The 12,348-nt window shown below is 41.7% G+C and overlaps 1 protein-coding gene and 1 non-coding gene across 5 annotated transcripts in view; both read left to right on the top strand.

Moving 5' to 3' along the window:
• The first annotated feature begins 231 nt into the window (after positions 1 to 231).
• trnat-ugu (transfer RNA threonine (anticodon UGU)) lies at positions 232 to 304 on the top strand. Its single transcript has one exon. It is a non-coding gene; the product is annotated as a tRNA-Thr (tRNA).
• Positions 305 to 8,303: 7,999 nt separating this feature from the next.
• The window catches only part of ncoa3 (nuclear receptor coactivator 3), a 54,351-nt gene continuing 50,306 nt past the window's right edge, over positions 8,304 to 12,348 (top strand). For all 4 annotated transcript variants that reach the window (XM_061687957.1, XM_061687954.1, XM_061687956.1 and 1 more), the window contains exon 1: positions 8,304 to 8,398. The gene's annotated coding sequence lies outside the window, so the exon portion shown is untranslated. The remainder of the gene's footprint in view (positions 8,399 to 12,348) is intronic.

Genomic DNA, 12,348 nt, shown 5'->3' with positions numbered 1-12,348 from the left:
TTTCAGCAGTTGTGCTTTCAAGCATTTTATACTGTCTATTAATAATGACTTCAGAGACAAGGCTGTCCTTACCCCAGAACAAACTGAATCAATATTCCCCACCCTCAATGAAAACATTTGATTTTCTTTTAATAATTCAAAAAAAAAACAACAACAAAAAAAGTAACGGGTTACGTGCAAATACAGTTAAGTTTTTAGGGAGTTCAGAATATTTACCGAGAAACTTGAACTGGCCTCATAGCTCAGTGGTTAGAGCACTGGTCTTGTAAACCAGTGGTCGTGAGTTCAATTCTCACTGGGGCCTGTGTATTTTAGTGCTTGCTTTTAAGACCGGAGGGTTGAAGGTTGAAGGCTCCACTTCACACATGACCCGAATGAGGACAACCAGTAAAGATGCATGGATGGATTAGTGTGATTGTTGTTGAGAGAACACTGAAAAGGAGCATGTGTCTAGGCCAAAATTAATATCAATGTGTTCAAGCAATCTGTTTTGTATTTTCAAAATCTCACTATTGTATATGGCCTACAAAATTGTGGTTTAAGCACTGATGGTCATTGAATTTATGACAGTGATAACTTTGATCAGTGATTCCCAAACATGGTGCTGGGGCAAATTAATGTGCCAGGAGAGATCAAGTGTCCTGCGGCAAATTGTCTAATTTCATTTAATTTGTCGGAAAATTTTTCATTTACTGAGAATAATCCATCTTTTTTCAACTATCTATTGTAACGATTAAATAGTCTTCCACTAGATTACGGGTTGGCAACCTTGAATACTCAACAAGTCATTTGGACTATCTTCTACAGGAAAAAAACCTGGAGCCACAAAACCCTTTTGACATCTAAAGTCAGGATAGCACCGCATATATGTTGTTGTTTTTTCATTACTTACTAAATCAAATCAAATTTAATCAAATGTAACCCGAAATGCTTCACAGAGATAAAAACAGACAATTAAAAACACAGAATAAATACAAAGACCCACCCCTCACATTGCCACTATAATGTTTCGCATTTATGAAATCAGTTAACTGCTTATAGAGAATGCAAAATGTTATTTCTGCATATAACAAAAAAAAAAAGATGCTTGGGTTAAGCTTACTTTCAAACAAAATTTTTGTGACATTTGTGACATTTTTATTTCTAGGGATGGGCGAGTACCGATAACAGGTATTGGTATCGGGCCAATACCGGCCATACTTCAAAGTATCGGGAACTTGTGACGGCTGCAGACACTAGTCGCAAGTAAAGGCACACAAAAAAACTTAGGCCTCCTCACCAGTAGTTGGCACTGCACTGCGGCGGTTTGAAACATCGGCTAATCGTCATGTGCGGTAGTGCTGTCATTGTCCATCCATCCATTTTCTGAGCCGCTTCTCCTCACTAGGGTCGGGGGCGTGCTGGAGCCTATCCCAGCTGTCATCGGGCAGGAGGCGGGGTACACCCTGAACTGGTCGCCAGCCAATCATATAAACAAACCACCATTTGCACACACATTCACAACTACGGACAATTTAGAGTCTTCAAATAACCTACCATCAGTAGTAGTAGTATCAGTCTGAAAAAGTGCTATCAAACATCCCACCTTTTCCCAATGTACAGTGACTAATCTGCCTTCTTGGCTCGATTGATCCTAAACACATGTATGCTCATAATTAATGTCATTAGGCAGCAGGTAAGCACTTACACATCTATAAACCTCTGTCGTTCCTAGGAAAAGAAAGGCAGCAATGACCTCTTGTGGCAAACATATACACATATTAAGGCAATCTGGCTGGGACTTCATGGATGAATGATTTTTAAGTGTGAATGATACGCCTGTTCGATCATGCTCAGTCTCACATCAACCAGATCCAGGATTTTAAGAAACCACTAGATTTGACTTCTCGGTTTCTTTTGGCCCATAAGATTCCTGTTGGCTGATTTTCTAAATATAATACCAATACAAATGTTTTGCTTTAAAAAAAAATAACATCTAAATTAAGAATTAGCGTGACCTACGGGGATTGCTTGAAACAGCAGCTTGGCATGTGATGTGAGACAATTGTCAAGTCAGTTGGACATTTTGGATCACTCTGCTCTGGCATAGCATGTTATATTGTAGCAGTGTTTCTGTTATTAGTACATTAGAAACATAGAAATATCACAAACCGATAAAAGGACTGGATGGTTTAATATAACGTGATAAAATGAAGAATTTGGGAATACAATATCAGCACAGCAGAACCTCACATTTTCAGGCGAGAGACTGGGTAGATCTTGGACTGGTCAACAGCCTATTGGAGGACACATATTGACAAACAAATGCAGCCCTATGGGTGGCACAAGTCAGTGCAAACTGTAGGCCGGTCCCAAGCCCGGATAAATGCAGAGGGTTGCGTCAGGAAGGGCATCCGGCTTAAAACCTTGCCAAACAAATATGAGCGTTCATCCAAAGAATTCCATACCGGATCGGTCGTGGCCCGGGTTAACAACGTCCGCCACCGGCGCCGTCAACCTGCGGGGCGCCGTTGGAAATTCAGCTACTGTGGGTCGAAGTCAAAGAAGAAGAGGAGGTGGAAAGCGGGTTCTTCGGCAGAAAGAGAAGAGGAAAACACAGAGCCTAGAACTGAATGTGGGGACTTTGAATGTTGGGACTATGACAGGAAAATCTCGGGAGTTGGTTGACATGATGATGAGGAGAAAGGTTGATATATTGTGTGTCCAGGAGACCAGGTGGAAAGGCAGTAAGGCTAGAAGTTTAGGGGCAGGGTTTAAATTATTTTACCATGGTGTCGATGGGAAGAGAAATGGAGTCGGGGTTATTTTAAAAGAAGAGTTGGCTAAGAATGTCTTGGAGGTGAAAAGAGTATCAGATCGAGTGATGAGGCTGAAATTTGTAATTGAGGGTGTTATGTGTAATGTGATTAGTGGCTATGCCCCACAGGTAGGATGTGACCTAGAGGTGAAAGAGAAATTCTGGAAGGAGCTAGATGATGTAGTTCTTAGCATCCCAGTCAGAGAGAGAGTCGTAATTGGTGCAGATTGTAATGGACATGTTGGTGAAGGTAATAGGGGTGATGAAGAAGTGATGGGTAAATACGGCATCCAGGAAAGGAACTTGGAGGGACAGATGGTGGTAGACTTTGCAACAAGGATGCAAATGGCTGTAGTGAACACTTTTTTCCAGAAGAGGCACGAACATAGGGTGACCTATAAGAGCGGAGGTAGAAGCACACAGGTGGATTACATCTTGTGCAGACGATGTAATCTGAAAGAGGTTACCAACTGTAAGGTAGTGGTAGGGGAGAGTGTGGCTAGACAGCATAGGATGGTGGTGTGTAAGATGACTCTGGTGGTGGGGAGGAAAATTAGGAAGACAAAGGCAGAGAAGAGAACCATGTGGTGGAAGCTGAGACAGGACGAGTGTTGTGCAGCTTTTCGGGAAGAGGTGATACAGGCTCTCGGTGGACGGCAGGAGCTTCCAGAAGACTGGACCACTGCAGCCAAGGTGATCAGAGAAGCAGGCAGGAGAGTACTTGGTGTATCTTCTGGCAGGAAAGGAGAGAAGGAGACTTGGTGGTGGAACCTCACAGTACAGGAAATCATACAAGGAAAGAGGTTAGCTAAGAAGAAGTGGGACACTGAGAGGACCGAGGAGAGGCGAAAGGAATACATTGAGATGCGACACAGGGCAAAGGTAGAGGTGGCAAAGGCAAAACAAGAGGCATATGATGACATGTATGGCAGGTTGGACACTAAAGAAGGAGAAAAGGATCTATACAGGCTGGCCAGACAGAGGGACAGAGATGGGAAGGATGTGCAGCAGGTTAGGGTGATTAAGGATAGAGATGGAAATATGTTGACTGGTGCCAGCAGTGTGCTTGCTAGATGGAAAGAATACTTCGAGGAGTTGATGAATGAGGAAAATGATAGAGAAGGGAGAGTAGAAGAGGTAAGTGTGGTGGACCAGGAAGTGGCAATGATTAGTAAGGGGGAAGTTAGAAAGGCATTAAAGAGGATGAAAAATGGAAAGGCAGTTGGTCCTGATGACATTCCTGTGGAGGTATGGAAGCATCTAGGAGAGGTGGCTGTGAAGTTTTTGACCAGCTTGTTCAATAGAATTCTAGTGCGTGAGAAGATGCCTGAGGAATGGAGGAAAAGTGTACTGGTGCCCATTTTTAAGAACAAAGGTGATGTGCAGAGCTGTGGCAACTATAGAGGAATAAAGTTGATGAGCCACACAATGAAGTTATGGGAAAGAGTAGTGGAGGATAGACTCAGGACAGAAGTGAGTATTTGCGAGCAACAGTATGGTTTCATGCCTAGAAAGAGTACCACAGATGCATTATTTGCCTTGAGGATGTTGATGGAAAAGTACAGAGAAGGTCAGAAGGAGCTACATTGTGTCTTTGTAGATCTAGAGAAAGCCTATGACAGAGTACCCAGAGAAGAACTGTGGTACTGCATGCGGAAGTCTGGAGTGGCAGAGAAGTATGTTAGAATAATACAGGACATGTACGAGGGCAGCAGAACAGCGGTGAGGTGTGCTGTAGGTGTGACAGAAGAATTTAAGGTGGACGTGGGACTGCATCAGGGATCAGCCCTGAGCCCCTTCCTTTTTGCAGTGGTGATGGATAGGCTGACAGATGAGGTTAGACTGGAATCCCCGTGGACCATGATGTTTGCAGATGACATTGTGATCTGCAGTGAAAGCAGGGAGCAGCTGGAGGAACAGTTAGAGAGATGGAGGCATGCACTGGAAAGAAGAGGAATGAAGATTAGCCGAAGTAAAACAGAATATATGTGCATGAATGAGAGGGCTGGTGGGGGAAGAATGAGGCTACAGGGAGAAGCGATAGCAAGGGTGGAGGACTTTAAATACTTGGGGTCAACCGTCCAGAGCAATGGTGAGTGTGGTCAGGAAGTGAAGAAACGGGTCAAAGCAGGTTGGAACGGGTGGAGGAAGGTGTCAGGTGTGTTATGTGACAGAAGAGTCTCTGCTAGGATGAAGGGCAAAGTTTATAAAACAGTAGTGAGGCCAGCCATGATGTACGGATTAGAGACAGTGGCACTGAAGAGACAACAGGAAGCAGAGCTGGAGGTGGCGGAAATGAAGATGTTGAGGTTCGCTCTTGGAGTGACCAGGTTGGATAAAATTAGAAATGAGCTCATCAGAGGGACAGCCAAGGTTCGATGTTTTGGAGACAAAGTTAGAGAGCGCAGACTTCAATGGTTTGGACACGTCCAGAGGAGAAATAGTGAGTATATTGGAAGAAGGATGATGAGGATGGAGCTGCCAGGCAAGAGAGCTCGAGGAAGACCAAAGAGAAAGTTGATGGATGTCGTGAGGGAAGACATGATGGCAGTTGGTGTTCGAGAGGAGGATGCAGGAGATAGGCTTACATGGAAAAGGATGACGCGCTGTGGCGACCCCTAACGGGACAAGCCGAAAGGAAAAGAAGAAGATATTGACAAACAACCATTGCCAACTTTGGATAATTTAGTCTTTAATTAGCCTCGCTCAATTAACCACGAAGCAGAACACGCAATCTCCACTCAGGAAGGCTGAAGCTGGGATTCAAACCATGCACCTCTGGTCTGTGAGGCAGGCGTGCTAACCACAAAACACCACCGTGCTGCCTTTTTTTTTTTTTTTTTAAATACAAACGATACAAACTTATTTTTAACTTTTTTTTGTTTGCCAATTTCAAAGTGCAATGCATGAAGTGGCTTCGCTTGCACCAAGCCTCCTTTTCCTCTCCCTTAATCAAATGCCTCTCATCTGCGTTGTTAGTGTACTATATGTGAATAGTTTCATTTTTGTTATTTTATTATATTGCAGTTCACTTATTTTTGATGGTCGTATTGTAATGGTGGCATCTGCAAGCCGAGTTGGCCGGCATCATCATGAAGCTGACCATGCAAAATATCAGGTAAGAAAAATTATAAACACTTCAGATCACAGATAATGTACAGCACAATATTTTTGACTCCAACATTGGTTCCACATTTTGGTAGTACTGAAAGTGGCACTTATCAAAGCTCGGTGCTTTTCATTAATATTAACGTTATGACGTTAAAAAAATGCTATCACGTTATGATGTGTGTTTGTTTTTCGTGTACTGTTAAAAAAAAAAATAGTGTATATAGTTACAATCTCTTTAGAACTAATTAACCGAGGCCGTGGGAAGTGTGTCGACAAACAATTGCGCGTACCGTATTAGTAGTCTTATGTAGCTACTTTTCTTCTATTCACCCCCCTTATTACAAATTAGTGTGCGTGCAAGCAACATGTAACACGAATTCATTTGAGCTCGGTAATTTTACGCAGAAATCATTAATTACCTAGGCCGCGCCACACGTTCGAAACCCACACAAAATTAGGTGCACATTTAGCTCACGTGAGTTGATTTTTTTTTTATATAAAAGCGCAAACGCCTCGACGTGATTGGTAATAGTAACCACAGTTGTCCGCTTACGAAATATATTCCTATTTTTTGCCGTTTTGTGTTTGTGTTAGCCATCGTACCGTTTGATTGAGCTTGTGACGACATCTGGCTCGTGTGAGTGACTTCGTCGTAAGGACTCCTGCAGGCCTCAAGAGGGCGCTGTCGTCAGTCAGTTGCCGTCTTGTCGATCGCGTTTCTATTTATATTGTGACCGCGCGATAGTACTGGTTGGCACATTTTAGACATAAATGTAGGAAATTGAAAGGGGAAAAAAAAATCGCATACTGTTGCTTCTGTTTCACAGTGTAGCAAGTCACATGCCCTGGAAAGTTAACTATGAATCAGATGGGCAGCTTGAAGAACAATATTATGTAAAACATGGACAAATGTAACCTACTTTACATGATACAATAACAGCTTTATACTGGCAATATCCATTACACCCTACAGCTGGTATTATGTTTTGTTATTTATTACACATGAAATAAATATATGAAACGCAAAACTTGAGTAAAGACCACATTTTCTAACGTCAGACATTGATGGCACTAGAACTAATACTCCCAAATGGATTGTTAAATTCAAAAATACATTTAATATATGCTTGTTGATTGCACATTTGAGAAAATTGTATGTGTCTAGGATACTGTACATTGAACCATGTGTGCGCATGTTGTGTAGCTGTTTGCAGGTAAACCAATCTGAATACAATAATGATTATAGGGCTATCTCCTGTCCTTTCAAACTGTTATCTCCTGTCCTTTCAAAGTAGCAAGAGTGAATGAGGAGGGGGGGGGGGGTGGAATTAAGTGTCTCACACTCACTAAGGGGGAAGGTCAGTTTTGCATGTTTTGTTGGGGGATGGGGCACAAACAGGGTCCTCACGGCCCTTCGGTGGCTCTCTGAGGAATGCAATTGACTCACTCTCTCTCTCTCTCATATAAACCACTCCTAAGAAAAACGCATAAACCCCCACATTAAAAAGGCGCAATTTTATTTATTGATTGTTGCATTTCACGGTGTGTAATTATTAATAATAATAATTAAAAAAACAACCTTCAGATAATAGGCACCACTTGTGTGTGGAATAATCAGCATGTGTGCTTTAGGGGCCCGGCAACACATCATGAATAAACGTCCATATGGTTGCTACTTGCAAAAAAAATAATAATAATAATAAATAAATGTTGGAATACATTGTCACAATGGCGGATATCGCCGAGTCTGATTGCGTTTTGTAATTGCGTGTGTAAGGTAAAATGTTGCTACGTGACTATGACATTGAACTTCACTGATTAATCAACAAAATTGCAGTTGCGTCTATCTTTACTCTGCAGTTGCAAAGGACAAATACACAAATAAATCAATAAATAAATAATACAAATCCAAGCTATTGCGCACTGAAGTGTACAGTACTGAGACTGCTTCTCTCGTCTTGCACTCACTGGTCCAAGTATTCCTGATGTGTCCAACTGACATATTTTCAGTTTCCACAAGGGTCGGGTGTTGCACAAGGGTCAAATTGTTTCTATGTACAAATGAGCTTGTCAGTTACATGCAAATCCACTTGATTTGGTGTGTCGCAAAGAGACCGAGAGTGGAAATGACAGTAGAAAATACGTTCGCATTGTCAAGGTCTCTTCCCGTGATATCTTGCGAATGAAGCTGTCTTCCCGCCACGCTATGAATACATTTTTTAAATCCCTACGAATAATATTTGCCGGTGCACATCATGTCCATCGTGGGTATTGTGTACGCGTAGTTCCTGTGCATAAAAGCGCGTTGAATTGATGCGGCTCCCAAAGGCTAAATGACTACATTACCCAGAATGCACGTGGCTCTGCCCACAAACTGGCTCTCCGTTTGGGAGCGTTTCCCATTTAAACAAACACGGTCCTTCCGAAGATGGCGGAGAGTTTGTAGAGATGTAAAAGAAACTGTTTTCCCCAATGAAAACGTCGAAGCCGGTGAGTTTCTTTTGAAACAATTTGTCATGCCGTCTATGAGCGACTTTCGTACCTTCTTGCTATCGCGTGTTTGACTGCGAACATTTGTCACAGAGGCAGTTGGTGGAGCCCCGTTTCCAAAGCAGACTGTGGTCCCTAAGCTGTCGCGATACAACGAGCCACCTTCCCATTCTCATTTATTTGCGAACTGATTTGTGCGTTGAATAAAACCAGTGGATGCGCTCGTTTGAAATATAACACGAGAATTCGCTTCCGTGTGTCTGCGGACGCATTGGTTGTGCAAACTTTAGCGTACATAAGATGTCTTGTTCGTCGGGTGCATTACGATAACTAATACGCACCGTCGGTTTACGTGTGGAACGTACTTGTGTTCGGTTATTGTCGATCCCTGGCACCGCGTGACATTTTTTTTTTTTTTTTTTGCACAAAACAACGGGATGGCTTCGAGTGCAGTATTTTTAGCCAGCCAGTCTGATTTGCTGATTTGTTAGGGCTGATTTGCTATCAGCCCTAACTGGAGAAATCGTCGATTCACGCAGCTTGTTACAGCGCATCAATTGTGTTGTGATGTGTCGCGAAGCGATCAACCTGTGATTTGTTTATGATCGACCGGCACCGCATCACCCCCGCGTACGCGTAGAGTAGTACTACTGTCGTAGTTTTGTGATGATCATCACTCAAAATACAAACCCCAAATGGCAGCCGATGAAGGGAAAATAAGTTGGCAAATGTTGCAATTTGCATCCAGCGACACATCCAAATCACCCACCGCTGGATCACTTGTCTTCAGAGCTGACAAGCAAACTTGAACTGGCTCGGTCACCTAAGCCGGATTCCAAAAGCATCTGTTATTTATTATGTGCTGGGCTTTACTGAGATTGCATATGCGTGATTGTAATAGTAGGAATAATGGCGTATCATGTTGGTCTTAACTGCTGCTAAATCGCATGTAGAAGGACATTTTGCATCGAGGCAGCTGCAGACACATGTGTCTCAGTGCATGGGGACGATGATCACTCCAGTTCAAGTGGACTGCAAGTGCTGAACGTGCAGTGTTTAGTGTGGCAAACTAACTTGCTTATTTATGTAAAGATGTACAATGACACTCACTAATGTGTAATGTGCCTAATTCCACCTTGAATATCATCTAAAAGTTGAGTTACCTTGTGTATGAGATAAATGTGCCTTGCCTAAACGGAAGCACACATGCATTTGACCAATTGTTTGAAAACAAAAGAATCTTTATCTAATAGCAGTCGTATGTTGCTTCAGTTTTAAATATGGCACCAGAGGATTTAAAGCATAGTTTCCATCCCTATCTGAATGTACAGCCAGCCTTCCTTCAAGTTCACGCATCTCTCCCGGGACCAACATTGACACAAATTTCACATCTTTGCTTAATGCTCCGGAAAGAAAGCGCATTGACATATGATACCAATGAATTTCTTTGTGGTTTTTCATGTAAAAACGTATGTTGTTTTAATTGCACTCAGTGGTGTTTAAGAGCAATTTCACTCTCTTCGCTAGCAGCCACCTGTTCATATTCTTGCTCAATTTGCACAGGCCTTCCTGAAATCAAATAACTTTTAATTGACTGCTGTCATAGTTCCCTTTCGGCTGTAGGAAGTAAATTTGCACCTCTTCAGAAATCCTCCCGCTAATCTAAATTAATGCCGAGAAGTCTGTTCATAGCGGTGCCGTGTCATTTTTGCAGGCATTTAAATTGTGTCTCGCTCGGAACAAAGTTCCTGAGCGTCGATGCGCTGTTCATTTTGAAGCTGATGGAATGCCATTACTCATGCCCACATATGTGGTATTTGTGAAAGTGGCAAAATGATCACTGTGGGAATCTGTCCTATAGACTACTTCTGCTCATATTCTTGGTAAATGGAGCCCCATGTCCCCCATTCTCTGTCCTTTTATCTAGCACTTTCTTTCTCCCTCACACAGGGTGTCAGGCTGTGTTAACAATGAATCAATCTTTGGGGGCATTCTTTGACTGCAGATGGGGTGAAGAAGTGACTGGGATGCATGGCGTCGGCTCTTTGTCTGTCAGACTTTGTGCTCTCAATAATTTATTAACTTATCACTTTTTCTCATGAGACCCAGAAAAGTCTGTCTACAGTGGCAACTGCTTTGGTTACATAAGGTCATCAGATTATTAACTTAAAATGCTCAAAACAAAATGTCCTTTCGCTAAAATGTTGCTGTTGATTTATAGTGTGTTTCACATGAGATGTTTCCTGTTAATATTTTACTGTGGACATATGAGAGTGGATTTAAACTAACACATTTAATTTGACAACATACATTTAGTCGGATGTATTGGAAGCTTTGGGATTGAGTAATTGGCAATTTCCCACATGGTTTTAAATTGATCCCCATTCTCCCACCGAGCAGGTTTTGTGCACTGCTGTAAGGGCAGGAAAAAATATCATACCGATGTACAGAATTCTTTAATCATTTGCATGCTGGTCTGTGATGAATTGTTCAGCTAAATTGTTGTCAAAATAGCCAATATAACCGTTTAAAGCTTTTATTGAAGAATTCATACTAAAGTGAATTATTCGTTTTAATCAAATGGGATCATCAGGAAGTTATGACAGTTAACTACTGCATGCACTGTAAGTTTCCTAGTTTAACTGGTATCGGCAAGAGGTAATAGAAATGAGGGCTGAGTCTGCCATTTTAGTGTGGCAGGTCTATTTTTGATGGCTGTCTCCAATCTGTTTTTGTCAAACTACATTTTCTTTCTCTGATGTTTGAATAGATAGCATTCCTTTAGTGTTAGTCTGCGTTCCTCTGCAGAGACTGAGAGACTGGGACTGAGATAACGACGATAGTGAAAAGTTTAATTTCAAGCAACTGCCAGTTTGTCATTTGGCACGTGTTCATTTTAAGATTGAAGAAGGACCATTTTTTGAAGATTAAGCAGTTTTCAAAGGAGGCAAGATCAATTGACAAAAAGCGTGGAACTTAAAAAACACAAGTCGATGATCATCGGGAAACAACATATTGCACAGCCACTTAAAAAAAAACAGGTCTTTGCCGTGGCTGCTTTGTGTCCAGTGGTATCCAATTGATCGTTTCTGTGGTCTACCTTTTGTCAGCTCTTCGGGCAACATGCCCAGCACATTTCCATTTAATGCTTTTTTATTTTTTGAATGACGTCGGTAACTCGCGTCTGCTGTCTTATCCAACTGCATCTTTTCTTGTCACGAATGCTTATTTTCAACATTTGGTGTTCCATGTTCCTTTGGGTTACACGGAGCCTTTGTATAACTTTGGCATTCGTAGTCCAAGTTTCACGACCGTAAGTGAGGACTGGTAAAATACTTTGATCGAAAACTTTTCTTTTCAAGCAAATGAGAATATTGTTCTTGAATATAACACAAAGTTTTCCATAAGTCTGCCAGGCAAGCTTTATGCGGCGTTGAAATTCAGTGCTTGTATTTCCAATCCATTGTTACAAGTTGGCCTAAATAAATGTAGTTGTCGACGGCGTCTTTGACATAGTCGTCCATTTTGACAACTTTTTTTGGACAGTAATGATTGAACATGACCTTCGTTTTGTTTTTGTTCATTTTGAGACCTGAGCGACGGCTTTCTAAGTCTAATTCAGGAATACAACACTGTAGTTCTTCAGCATCGTAGGAGAATAAAATGATGTCGTCTGCAAAATGAAGATGGCTCAAATAAGCGCTGTTAATTTTAAGTCTGTCTTTTTCCCAATTGAGCTATTTTAATATTTCTTCAAGGCAATGTGATTTGAGATCATCAAACAAATGTAAATATGAGACAAATATAACCAAAGTGAACTTAAAATGCTGTTTTAAAATGGTGATTTAATTTGTTAAGGGATAAAACCTATTCAAGTTGCCTGGCCCTGTGTGGAAAAAGTAATTACCCCCCTTATTAAATCATAAATTAATTGCGGCTCATCACAATTC

The sequence above is a fragment of the Phycodurus eques genome, chromosome 10 (genome assembly GCF_024500275.1).
Source record: "Phycodurus eques isolate BA_2022a chromosome 10, UOR_Pequ_1.1, whole genome shotgun sequence".
In the NCBI taxonomy this organism is placed as follows: Eukaryota; Metazoa; Chordata; class Actinopteri; order Syngnathiformes; family Syngnathidae; genus Phycodurus; species Phycodurus eques.
Note: the sequence above shows the minus strand (reverse complement) of the source record. Positions and strands in the feature narration are given on the sequence as shown.